General features: G+C 45.6%; 1 protein-coding gene across 17 annotated transcripts in view; it reads right to left on the bottom strand.

Annotated features, from left to right (window-relative positions):
* The window catches only part of MAP2 (microtubule associated protein 2), a 335176-nt gene that overhangs the window by 242724 nt on the left and 78332 nt on the right, over window positions 1–14120 (bottom strand). The window contains exon 3 of one of the 17 annotated variants that reach the window (XM_054044043.1): window positions 5167–5278. The exons of the other annotated variants lie outside the window; for them this stretch is intronic. The gene's annotated coding sequence lies outside the window, so the exon portion shown is untranslated. The remainder of the gene's footprint in view (window positions 1–5166; window positions 5279–14120) is intronic. 17 annotated transcript variants of the gene reach the window in all.

Raw genomic sequence — 14120 nt, forward strand, 5'->3', positions numbered from 1 at the left:
TATGTGTGCAACTGATTGTTCTGTCCCAAGTGGAGTTCTTTGCATTTGTCCTTACTGAATTTCATCCTATTTACTTCAGACCATTTCTCCAATTTATCCAGATCATTTTGAATTTTAATCTGATCCTCCAAAGCACTTGCAACCCCTCCCAGCTTGGTATCAACTGCACATTTAATAAGCGTACTCTCTATGCCATTATCTAAATCACTGATGAAGATATTGAACAGAACTGGACCCAGAACTGATCCTTGTGGCACATCATCAGCTAATACATACACAAATCAATGTACTATAACATGAAATATATAAAAATTAAGGGTCCCAGTATAGCATTTAATGGTGCTTTTTAAACAGTGTCTTGTTTAATCAGACAAATCGTTAGAGTGGCAGCTCATGTTGTGGAAGTATATGAGATTTGACGTCCTTAAAAGGTTTCACAATAGGCATGCTCATATCCCCATTAATTCAAAGAATGTGCAAGGTACAGAAAGTCACTGACAGTAAAAGTCTCCTCATCAAGCTCTTCAAAAACAGACATTACCTCTGGAATATCTTAGATGCCCATTGTCCTGTAGTATGGCTCATTTACCCCAGTCTATGCACTGGCCTCATGATTATTTTTCTTTAGTTGTCTCTCCCTCTCTGCAATTTTTACTACTCCCCGATCTAACCTCATAATGATTAATGTTCACAGTCCGTGCTTCGGGTGCATGCGGAACATTTGTGTGCACTGCTCTGATTTAGCAGTATTTTCCTTGTCTTTGCTGTTCCTTCCTCAACAAATTATTTCCCATCTCCGCATCACTGTGTGATCTTCTCTCTCATTTCTTTTCTTCTTTGTCCATTCCACCCCATTTCCAAGGCAGCACTGAATTCTTTGCTACTGAGACTTCTGTAGGCTTCCAGAAGGATTTTTATGCACCAGCGGCTTTGCTACAATTCACTGATTTCTTCCAAAAGGAGTCTACAGCAAAAGCACAGCTATACAATGAAGAGCAGGAGAAAGATCATATGCTCCGATGCCTTTCCTCTGACAACCCCAACAAACCTCCTTGTGCAAAGTTCCTGAAGTTTGAAAGCATATTTTAGGATGTCTTAGGAGAACTGCCATATGTGAGACCAGGTTTAGACTGGCATCCGCTGTCTGCAGAGACCCAGGGCCTTGTAAAGATGATGTGTTTGGTCTCTGTGAGATGGGATAGGATGCGTGAGGTGATGAACCAGCAAACATAATAGGCATCTCCTGCTGATTCTGCAATAGTTTGTCTGGGGGCAATCGTAGAGAAGGCTATGCATCCTGACTTCCCAGCTGAAGAAAGGGGTCATGCAGAAGGGACTTTTCAATCTAGAGGAGATCAAAAAGCTATCCAGGGATTTGGGGGTTAAAAAGGAGTGTCAAAAATTGCTTCAAATCAAAGAAGTAAATATACAATTGTCCCATCTCAAATGCCTCAGGGAAACAGGTCTCAACGTAAACAACGTTATGTAACACTACATAAATAAGTAGTATACTTCAATGGCAATCAAATCACTACTGGAGAATGTATCAACTCCAAAGATGCAAATGCTGACTTTTTACAGCCCACATTATGAATGACAAAGATTCATTTTATACTGTTTAATTACGTAACATACACCCACTGTGGAGAACCAGAGATTACAGCTGCCACCTTTCTAATTGCTGGTAACAAGACCAAGACCTCTCCCTTCCCCTTCCACCTGAGGTCCCCCTCCCCGCTCCATGTCTTCCTCCATAACCCCACTCCCAGCACTCACTCCTCTCCCCTTGTGCCCCCCCGCCCAGCCCTCCATCACTCACTGGATCCTCTCCTCCTCCCTCTCCCTCCCCCTCCCCAGTTGGGCTCTCTCTGCTCCAGGGCTGGGACAGGAGCTGCTGCAGCCTGACAAGAAGCCTGCCTGCAGGTAGGAGGCAGCCCTGGTTGAGCAGGGGCTGGCATGAGTTAATGACCCAGTGCCTCCCCCCATCCCATAGTAACTGGGCTTTTGGTGTCTGGTCAACACATCTGACCAGACACCGCCAGGGCCCCTTTTTGACCAGAATTTCTAGTTGAAAATCAGACACCTGGCAATCCTAAATGGCACCCAGCCACAGAAGCCAAAAATCGGACTGTCTGGGTAAAACCCAGACAGGTGGCAACCCTACTAAAGATGAGCTAAAACTAGACCCTCAAAATCCGAACACCTAATTTGAAAGGATGTGGAAGGGCCAATATAAGGTGCTGGGTCTGAATCTGCCCCTTGGGCCTATTTTCTGATCCTTGACTGGATGCTGATGAAATCTCATGAATACTTCTATCTTGTGAGATTTCTCCCATTGTGGGGCCACAACTCTCATGGGAACCGCCTGCAGCATTTCTGCACCTACAAATCCAAACCCAAAAGCCTAGCCCTCATGTGTCCGGACACTCACTCCCCACATGCTAACCTAAGCTGAATCTGTATCTGAACTCTACCTGCTCAGCCAATGACTATATGCCAGTACTCAGTGATGAGCTGCCAAAATATTAACAACAGGTTCCCTCCTCCTCACCCCACGAGGGGGTCGTGCCCCGCCCGCCAGACTCCTGCCCCATCCACCCCCCTTCCCTGTCCCCTGACTGCCCCCTGCCGCCCCATCCAACCCCTCCTCGCATTCCTGATGGCCCCCCGGGACCCCTGCCCCATCCAACCACCCCTTCTCTCTGTCCCTGACTGCCCCCCACCGCCCCATCCAACCTCTGCTCCTTCCTGACTGCCCCCCGGGACCCTTGACCCCATTCAATCCCCCTGTTCCCTGCTCTCTGATCGCCCCTACCCCTATCCACCCCCCCACATGCTCCCAAACTGCTCCCTTACCACGCTGCCTGGAGCCGCTTGGCCGGGTCTGGGTCCGCTCAGCCGGGACCTGGACCGGGACCAGGGCCGGCGCCGCAGGGCCAGAGCCAGGCCGGAGCCACTCGGCAGGGACTGGGACCGGAGCCGGCACAGCGGGGCCCAAGCCGGGCCGGGCCGGAGCCGCTCGGCCAGAACCGGGGCTGGAGCCGCTCAGCCAGAACCGGGGCCGGAGCCGCTCAGCCCGAGTCGGGCTGGAGCCGCTCGGCTGGGACCGGTGCTGCAGGGCCCAAGCTGAGCTGGAGCCGCTTGGCTGGGACCGGTGCCGGTGCCGCAGCTCCCAAGCCAGGCCGGGCCAGAGCCGCTAAGCTGGGACCGTCACCGGTGCCGTGGGTCCCGAGCCAGGACCGGGCTGCAGCGCTCAGCGGGGGCCAGGCCAGGGCCAGGGGGCTGGGCCGGAGGGAGCTGCTCAGCCGGAGCTGGACTGGGCCGCGCCTCCCTGGGGCCCTCCTTGCGGCCCCCCTCTGCCCCAGCTTACCTGCCTGCTGCTTGTTTCAGGCTTCCCGCAAACATCTGATTCGCAGGAAGCAGGGGAGGGGGAGAAGAAGGAGGGCAGAGCATTCAGGGGAGGAGGGGGAAGCGAGCTGGGGCCGGGGACCGCTTCCCGAGCTTTTGTTAAATTTAAAAGCCCTTTTAGAACTGGTTGTCCCAGAACAACCGGTTCTAAAAGGGCTTCTAAATTTAACAACCGGTTCCTGCGAACCGCTGGGAACCGGCTCCAGCTTACCACTGCCAGTACTGCTGCCTAATCTAGAGGGATACTGCTCTACAGTATTAAAGCTAAATGGCACGTTAATCATCTTTTAACCTTACTGAGGAAGTGCAGACACACAGGCCTGGCTGGCCTGTCAAGGCAGACTCCCCTCTGGATTAGTGGTAGTGTAAAACATCCTCAGATCCTGCCTCACAAGCTGCTCCGTGGAGCTTTACTTAACGGAGAAGCAGAGAGAACCTGAAGAGAGATGGCCATTATTTCTAGAAGCAAATGACAAATGCATGTATAATGATCAATGCACACAGCCTCCAAAGCAACCCATCGAACCCAATGCTTGTTAAAGTGCTGATCAAATGGACAACCAAACCTTTCTCTAAGAAGGGGCTCAGTAAGCGCCACTGCAATCAGCACGAAATCTTAGAAACATCAAATGATCAATAAGAGCCTTTGCACACCAAAGGCGCAGCAAATATGAACGGTCATTCGACACCTCAAAAAAAGGCAGAAAGATGGCGGGGGGAAGTTAATATGCAGGCAGTTTTCTGCAAAACACTCGTTTTTGAAATATTGGGTTTGTTTTGTATTCCATTAAAATTCTTATTTTCTCTGCCTTTGGTGAGCATCTACTGTAAATGCAACTGCATTAAAGGAAACAAACAGCTTTAAGATATTTGGCCAGAATTTTCCAAAGTGACGAGTGATTTTGGATGCCTCAAATTTTGAGTGCCCATTTTGAAACACCTCACTTTCTCAGGCTGCGCTCTCAGCACTTTGATGCTCAAGCCCTTTAAAGAAGTTTCAGACTGAGCACTCAAAACCACTGATCATTTCGGAAATTTTAGGCCAGTCATTTATTATGCACATACATTTTTGGGTTATAATTTTAGCCCAGCTGAGACCTGGCCTCCCTTTCTGCAGGAACAAGTTTCGCACCCACAAAATGAAATAAGGCCACAAAGATGACTAATTGTGCCTCTAAGCAGTTGTTTCATGCCCACAGTATGGTAATTAGAGATATAAATACTCAGATTTGGTTAATTATGGGTGCAAAAATGCAGGCAAGTTGCAGTCTCTCCTTTGTGCATGTCTTTCTGTAGATGTACCCCCTATGCTTCTGCTCCCCTCCGACAAACAAATCAGTTCAATAAATGTATACCAATGTAAAAGCAATTCACACTCAGAAGATTACAACTTTCTTCTCAGCATTTATGCATATTCTGTCACTAATATATATATATATACACACACACATACACACACATACTTGCAAAAGTGTGTCCTATTGGGATTCTGAAAAAAACCACAACCCTACACATCTAATAATAGTCCTGATCAGTTTATAACTGGCAGATGCTCGCTCAGGGTATAACTTAGTGAATGAGCTCTCAGAAAGCTTAGTTATAATAAGTGAGGTCACGTGATTTAGTTACATGACCCAGCTAGAGTAGCAGATGGGATTCTATTAGCATTTGAATAAACCCAAGGAGTTCTCAGTTGAAAAAGACTTGGCATAAGTACTCTGATGGCCAGTGAATGCAATTTCTCAAACAAATACTGACCTTAAAGGAGATGGTTAAGTCCTTGCTAGGGGGCACAGTCTTCAACAGACAACACAAGCATCTTCTCTGCTAACTAAAGCAACTCTCTTACTCCTCTTAACCAGGTTGGGAGCTACCAAGAAAGAGAAACATGAATGGCCAAGGTGGCGACATATGGCGATACTTACTTTGTCCACCCTGATATACAGTAGTATATTTATTTATAGGAACCCATACGTTCAATACTACACCACCACCGCCACCGCCACCCCATGGTGTTATTCCAAATCAACTCTGTAGCAGCAATGGGTAGACAGATAATTTGTATGGCCTGGACTGCCCCATCTGCAGTGAAATCCACAGGGGAGAACTTGGGGGAGGATAATTTAATGGAGTTAATCTCCCTCCACGCCCCCAGGAAACAGGCTGGGAGGCCCATCCTCCAACTGGGCAAAGCAGAATAATGGCTCTGTACTTCTGCACTCGCTCTGTTCCCCCCCACCCACTCCTGCAATGCTGCCCCATTGGACCCATGCTACCAAGGACTCCCCCACACCAACGACAGAAGTCCTCGTGGCCCTCCAGATAGAAGACTTACAGACCCAGGCTGCATTATTTTTTTCTGGTAATCTCCACGAAGCTGACAGGGGGCGGGGAGAGAGATGCAGAAGAAAACAACATGGTGCACATGTGCAATTGAGAGGAGACTTCAGCTCTGTTCATCCCAACAATACTTTCACCTTGGTCTCAGGATAAAGGGGATTCCCTCACGCTCACTTTGTTACCACATACCCATTTTTGGATCATTTTCTAGCCTTCGCAATATGGATGCTCGTGTGATTTGTTCACAGTTAGCCCTCTAGTCTGGTGCCTCTAAGGCTGTTGTGGGGAAAATACAAAAAGGGCAAAATAGAAAAGGCCCAAGTGTGTTCTGGGATGAGGACATTATGGACTCTAGGAGTACCTTTATTGCTTGTTTATGTGAAGTAGTGTATTTCAGTGTCCGGTAGGAAACCCACAAAGCTGTAGTGTGTGAAATTCTCCGTTACAGACATTTACACATCTCAGCCTTTCAGCAGGAACTGTTTCTTTGGCTTTTTTAAAAACAATCTTGGGGGGTGGGGGGGGAAATCACTTGACCTCTGTGCCTAAGTTTCCCCATTCCATTAATGGGAATAATGCTACTAACTTTGTAAAGTGCTTTGATATTGACACATGAAGAGTGCTAGGTGTATGTATTTATATGACAACAGCACATCAGAGATCCCAACCACACTCAGGGTTGTGTTGTGCTAAGCACTGAAAAGACACACAGTAGGAGAAAATCTTTGTGCCACAGAAGTTACAATTTAGATAGGTAAGACAAAGGGTGGAAGAAAGAAGTGTTCTTATCCCCATTTTAAAGATACATTGGGAGCTGAAAGACCACAAAGAGTATGGAGAATGAATGGGAAGAACTGTAAGTACATAAGCTAAATTATGACTTAATTAGCATCACTGAGACTCAGTGGGATAAATCTCCCAACTGGAATATTGGTACAGAGAGTATAGCTTGTTCAGGAAGGACAGGCAGAGAAAAAAAGGGAGGTGTTGCAAATATACACAACACTTGTTCCGAGGTCCAGAAGGAGATAAGAGGCAGACCAGTTGAAAGTCTCTGGGTAAAGATAAAAGGTGAAAAAATAGAGGTGATGTCATATTAGGGGGACAACTATAGACCATCAAGTCGGGAAAAGGAGGTGGATGAGGCATGTCTAGAATAAAATAAAAGAAATATCCAAAACAAAAGACCTGGTAGTAATGGGGGACTTTAACTACCCAGACATCTGCTGGAAAAATAATATGAAACACACAAGATGTACAATAAGTTCTTGGAATGTACTGGGGACAACTTTTTGTTTCGGAAAGTGAACAGAGGAACCTGAGGGACAGACATTTTAGACTTGATTCTGACCAGCAGGAAGGAATAGATTGTGTATCCAGAGGTGGAAGGCAATTGGGGTGAAAATTGCTAAGGAAAGGATGGAGTGAGAGCAGCATAATAAGGACAATGGATTTGTTTTTTAAAGCAGTCTTTAATAAACTCAGAATTGGTTGGTAAGGTCCCATGGGAAGAAAATGTAAAGGGAAAAAGGAGTTCTGGAGCGCTGGCAATTTCTCAAGGATAAAATATCAAAGACACAACAGCAAACTATTCTGATGCAAAGGAAAGATAGGCAGAACAGTAAGAAGACAATATGCCATCAGGAGCACTTTAATGACCTGAAAAATCTAAAAAGAATCCTTCAAATGGACAAATTGCTAAAGAGGAGTACAAAAGAATAGCATAAGCATGTAGGGACAAAATAAGAAAGGCTAAGGCACAAAATGAGATACTCCCAGCAAGAGCTATAAAAGGCAGTAAGAAGAAGTTCTTTAAATACATTAGGCGCAAGAGAAAGATGACAGAAAGTGTAGATTCTCTGCTTAGCAGGGAAGGAGAGCTAATAACAGATAACATCCAAAAGGCTAAAGTGTTTAATGCCCATTTTGCTTCAATCTTCACTGGAAAAGTTAGTAGTGACCAGAGATATAACAAATAATTAATGCTAATAACGAGGGGGAAGGCACGCAAGCCAAACTATGGAAAGAACAGACTAAGGAATATTTACATAACTTAGATGTATTCAAGTCAGCAGGGCCTGATGAAATTCACGCCAGGGTACCTAAGGAACAAGCTGAAGCAATCTCAGAACTGTTAGCAATGATCTTTGAGAACTCATGGAGGATGGGTGATGTCCTGGAGGACTGGGCAATGACAAACATAGTACCTATTTCTAAAAAGGGGAACAAAGGACCCAGGGAATTATAAATCAGTCACCCTAACTTTGATACCTGGAAAGATACCTGGAACAAATTATTAAACAATCAATTTGTAAGCACCTAGGGGAGACTATAGTTATCAGGAATAGCCAGCAAGAACAAATCATGCCAAACCAACCTAAAGGAGAAGCAGTAGATGTGATACATTGTGATTTTAGTACGGCTTTTGACACAGTCTCACATGACATTCTCATAAACAAAGTAGGGAAATGTGGTTTAGTTGAAATTACTATAAAGTGAGTGTACAACTGGTTGAAAAACCGTACTCAAAGAACAGTAATCAATGAAACACTGTAAAATGTGGAGTCCCACAGGGGTCAGTCCTGGGTTCGGTACTAGTTTATATTTTTAGTAGTTAATGGCTTGCATAATGGAGTGGAGAATATGCTTATAATATCTACAGATGACACAAGCTGAGAGAAGTTCCAAGTACCCTGCAGGGCAGGATTAGAATTCAAGATGATCTTGACAAATTAGAGAATTGGTCTGAATTCAACCAGATGAAACTCAATTAAGACAAGTGCAAAGTACTACACTTAGGAAGGGACAAAACCCAAATGCACAATCACAAAATGGGGAATAACTGGCTAAGTGGTAATATGGCTAATGAGGATCTGGGGGTTAGAGTGGACCACAAATTGAAGGAGTCAACAACATGATGTAGTTGCAAAAAAGGCGAGTAACATTCTAAGATGTATTAACAGGAGTGTTGTATGTAAGACACAGAAGGTAATCATTCTACTCTACTCGGCACTGGTGCGGCCTCTGATGGAGTACTGTGTCCAATTCTGGGTGCCATACCGTAGGAAAGATGTGGATAAACTGAAGAGAGGCCAGAGAACAATAAAAATGATAAAAGGTTTGGAAAACGTGAATTACAGGGAAAATCTAGAGACAGCAAGAAAACTGGGCCCTTAAATTTAGGCACATCCATTTATATTATAATTTATAATAGCAAGTGTGATCTGAACCCCCCATTCAAAATTTGCAGAAGAGCTAAATGATCGAAGGAAGAAATGGATCACTGAGGCGATGATAGTGTCGCTTCATAAACAGTTATACGTTTGCCTGCATGATATCTTTATTCACGTTGACTTCAGTGGGAGCGTGGGGGGGAAGAGGGGGGCTACAATAAATCATGGCTGTCCTTGGGCAACACTCATTTACATATACTTTACATGCCCTCTTTTCTTCATTTTTGTATTTCACTTTAATTGACAAGAATATGCAGAGTTGCTTCATCTGACATGCAACAGAGCTCTTTTCCCCCTCCACCTGATTTCACTTATCCTTGGAGTTATGGAGAACACAGGGAAAATAAGGTTAAAGTTTTCCTAAATGCACATTTCATTTTATTTTTTTAAATGAATTAAAGTGCAGTAAAAAAAAAAAAGGCACTTTAAAAAAAAAAACAATGGACTCAGAGCCAGACTCTGGTTCCAGTGTTACTACAATACAGTATCTAGAAAATAAACAATAAGTGGCTACTCTCCTTTCTAGTGCACCTGAAAAAAATGGTATTTATTTTATTTATTTATTTTTTAGGAAAGATCAAGGTCCTGGAAAATGTACAAGGAACCATAGAGACTCAGCCTACGGGAAAAAAATCTTCCCACTCCCCGGCCCCCATGACTTTTACTAGACTTTCTTGATTCTATCTCACACTTGCTGGCATGTGAACACCAGGAACTATGTTGCATCTTGTTCTTTTAGCAGATGAGACAGCTAATAAATCCCAAGGCGGAGAAGCACCGTGGAGGATTTTTTCTGCTGTGTAATTACAGCCAACAGTTACTGAATTAGCGCCAGCTCCTCTGCCCTTCAAGAAATACTAGGCCAGCAACATGAAAATCTGGAAAGATGTTACAATCTATGTGCAGAGGTGTTGCACATAGGGTAAATATGGTACGTCTTCGAGACATCTGCCTGGTTTTGCACTTGATCCAATCACATATGTAAGAATACTGCATCTAGGTTTAATTCATTTGTGTGAGACTGTCAGACACTTGATACAAGGCAAAATGTACAGGCTAGATCCTCATCGGGTGCTCTACTGATCTCAGTAGGGCGACGCGAATTTATACCAGCGGAGGATTTGGCCCCATGGGAGGTACAGTTGCCGCACATCATACAGACTGCTCCTATTCAATGGCTTCTCTCCCAGTCCCTTGTGGCTAACTCTCCACTGTGCAAATACACACTTCACTTGGGGGGAGGGGTGGAGAGGAAATGGTTGCACTGGAATCAAAGGCCCTGCATTGGGATCAAAGTATAACACAGTGAGATTCTGCTGCATTAACATCCAGGGGAGTCGCAGAGCTAAATGCCAGCTCATTAATGGTATCTGTGAAGCCAACTCAGCCTAGAAAGAACTAACATGTAATGCCGTATTTTAGCACTGAAAGTGTGTGTATCCAACAAAAGGGGACAGGCCTAAGAAGAGACTACATCCCGAAGTGGAGCTGTGCAGCACCCTGAAAGAGAGAACAAGGGGTGAAATCTTGGCCCCACTGAAATACAACGGGAAAGCTCCCACTGACTTCAATGGAAACCGAGTTCCACCCCAGGGGTTTAATCCTGTGGAAGGCAGAAGTAAGCCATGGAGGATAGATCTCCCTGATCCTTTAATCATTTGTATTTATCTGACTGGATCAGACTGTAGGTTCCTCAGGGCAGGGGCTTTGTCTTCTGATGCGTTTGTAAAGCACTTGTATGCCAACAGCAGCGTACATATCATTATGAATAACAGTCTCTAAGACAAAGGACTTCTTTTAAAATAGTCGGTGTGAACTTCCAACTTTGGCTCCCGCCCTACTGGGCTGTAAAGGCAGCATAATACGCGGAGGGAGAACTCCCCCAGCTCGGGAGCAGAGAAAAGTTGCCGTAAGTCTAAACTGTGCCCTTTGAAGGCTGTGGCATGGAGGGAGAGTCTGGTGCATCCCAGAGGCAGCCTCAAGGAGGTCGTCATAAGGCAGCGTAGCCCAGGGGGCAGCTCTAACGTAAAATGAGGACCACTGTAGTGACTGCTCCACAAGTTGTGCCTCTTTGCAGGGACAGCTGAGACTCTGCCCCCCTCACCCTCCCCACTCCACTCCCTTGTTAAAAAAAGATGTAGAGAAAATGTATTTTGCGAAGAGGTTGCTGTGCTGGATGTTCCCAGGTTATACAGCCCTTCGTGTTCAATGCTATTGTTAAAAGCCGTTTCCACATGAACCAACTATTGTAAATGAGGTAATGTCGACATTTAACTAATTTCATCCAACCCCCCCCCCCCCCCCCCCCCACAACAACACAACCTTATTTGCTCCAGCAAATAACTGCAAACTCAAAAGAGAGAACGGGTTAAGTCTCCTCCTTAAAGAAAAGACTATCAGGCCAGTTAACTACTGGGTTTAAGTAGATGTTTTAGAACTAAGGCACAAAGCTCTTCAGCATAATGCATCTTTACAGCATCTCTAATCTCCTTTCTAGCACAGAAGGACAGTCTTGTGGTTAAGACACCGGACTAAGACTCAGATGCTGGGTCAAGTCTCAATTTTGCCATTGATTCCTGGGGCAAGGCACCTGATCTGTTTGTGCCACATCTGTAAAATGGGTATAAAACTCCCTCTCTCTCAAGCCTTTGTCTCAACTATTTAGATGATACGCTCTTCAGGGGCAGGGACTGCCGGAAAGAAGGGAGAGGAGGTGGTGCTTGTGAGGTGATGGAGTTTACACGTATTTGGTAGTGTTTTATAAACAAACGCGGGAGAAAATACCACAACATTTTAAAAGAAATTTAAAATGGGGGCTCTACTTACAAGTTTTCATTTTAAAAGTTTTTAAGTTAGTGTCTCTTTAATTTCCATGATGCTTCTACAAATATTTTCAGTACAATGTTGTCAATTTACTCCTAGCAGTTTGCCCCTTGTATTTAACAGTTTTACTGGGGGGAAAGTATCACTAAAATAATCAAACATTTGTGTGCAGGGTGGTTATACTTAAGTCAACGCACAGTATTTTAATTACATGTCTTAATTCAAGAGTGTACTGTTGCTTAAAGAAACATACCAAATGGGAATTCATTCCATGCAGTTTGGAATCTAAAATCATTGATGCAGGTTAAATAAATTCTTGAATTGAACAGAAGTAATTATTTTTTCATCCTTTGGTCTTAATTCAACATACAACAACATACAATGATCTTCAATGTAACTATGCAAAGATTAAAGCCATCGTTTTTTTAACAGGGGTACCTAAGGCAGCTAGGTAATAGCACCCTGATTTTCTGAAGTGCTGACCACTCACAGCAGTCATTAAAGGCAGTGAGAGCTTTTGGTGTAGCACATTTGATAATCAGGCTACTATGATTTGCGTGCCTACATTTAGGCAGTTGGGTCTGTACGTTTTGCCTTAAAATTTTTAAACAGTTAAGATAAAGTCTATTTCACATGCAACAACAAACCAAACATGAGAATCTAATGGAAAATACTTTCCAGTAAGGAGGATGGTTCCACCTAAAACTAAATAAAAGTAACATTTTCTTCATTACCTACTTTGTATTTTAATTATAGCCTCTTAGCGGTACTCATAGCCATTACTCTAAGGTTAGGAGGTATCACACTGCCAGACAATTTGACTTTTCTTTACAAAAATGCCCCAGGGAGTCTTGCTGAAAAGAAAACAGACCCTCCATTGAAGGATTGTTGTTGTAACGAACATACAATACCAGCAATGATCAAAATTGTATTGAGGCATTTCTGTTGCTATGTTACCAGTGTTGCCTGGTACTTCCTGTATTTCTGAAGATCAGGGGACAAATTCTCTCAGCTGGGACTTCGGTGGAACAGGGCCAGTTGTTGCCAGATGAGGATCTTAGGGTTACCATACGTCCTCTTTTTCCCGGACACGTCCGGCTTTTCGGCACTCAAACCCCCGTCCGGGGGGAATTGCCAAAAAGCCGAACATGTCCGGGAAAATGCCAGCCAGGCACTTCCCCTCCCGCGGCGGCTCTGCTCCTCCCCTGACTCTTCGGCTCTGTTTAAGAGCCGGGCTGCCCAAGCGCAGCCCCCATGCCTCTGGACCCTGCGCCGTCGCAGCCCGGGAGGGGAAGTGTCCGGCTGGGGGCGCAGGGTCCGGAGGCAAGGGGGCTGCCCGAAGCCCAAGTGCTACTGGCTTCACGGTTTGCCGGGCAACCTCCAGACCCTGCGCCCCCGGCTGGGCGCTTCCCCTCCCGGGCTCCAGCTGCGCTGGGGAAGCGCCGGCCGGGGGCGCAGGGTCTGGGGGCTGCCCGGCAAACCGTGAAGCCGGTAGCGCTCGGGCAGCCCTTTCCGCGTGGCTGGGAGTGGGAGGGAGGAGGGGCGGAGTTAGGGAGGGGAAGGGGCGGAGTTGGGGTGGGGCTGGGGGGGTGGGGAAATGGGCGGGGCCAGGGCCCGTGGAGGGTCCTCTTTTTTTGTTTGTTAGATATGGTAACCCTAGAGGATCTGGCTCCACTGCTTCAAGTTGCTTGGTGCAAATGTAACCCACACACCTCCTGGGTGTGGTGTTCTGTCCCATCCAGTGGCACTGAGACCACTTAGAGAGAAAGAAGGCAATTAAGGAGTCTGTTCTACAGCCTTAACTAACAGGCAGTTGGCTTTTAGCTCATGCGGTAGAGGCTCATGCACTAAGCTCCCAAGATCCCCAGTTCGATTTGGCCCGCTGACGACCTGGGTCTGTTGGTGTTACACAATCCCATGTTAATTTTATTAAATGCTCACCTTGAGCAAAGAAAACACAGGACTCCTTAACCAGTACCCCTCTTCTTGCCCACTAGGAAAATTTTAGCATTTAAAAATTGATGCTGGCAGAATAGAAGTCAGACCTGCATTTATAATTCTGTACTTTCCTGGTGCAATCCTGCACTCAGTAGTACCAGAGAGTTTTGCCTGGATACAAACGGGTGTTTCTGCCTGTGCACAGGCTGGCATGATCAAGCGCTCTGGATGGTACTGATTCACTGAAACAGACCCACCGCCAACTGTTTCTGCACACTTGCAATCTTCCACACTCTGCACACTTCCACTATCCGTCCATTGCACACATGAAAGAAGAAGGAAACACTAGAAATTCTGGTCTGAAACAAAGCATTGCAC

This window comes from Malaclemys terrapin, chromosome 11 (genome assembly GCF_027887155.1).
Source record: "Malaclemys terrapin pileata isolate rMalTer1 chromosome 11, rMalTer1.hap1, whole genome shotgun sequence".
In the NCBI taxonomy this organism is placed as follows: Eukaryota; Metazoa; Chordata; order Testudines; family Emydidae; genus Malaclemys; species Malaclemys terrapin.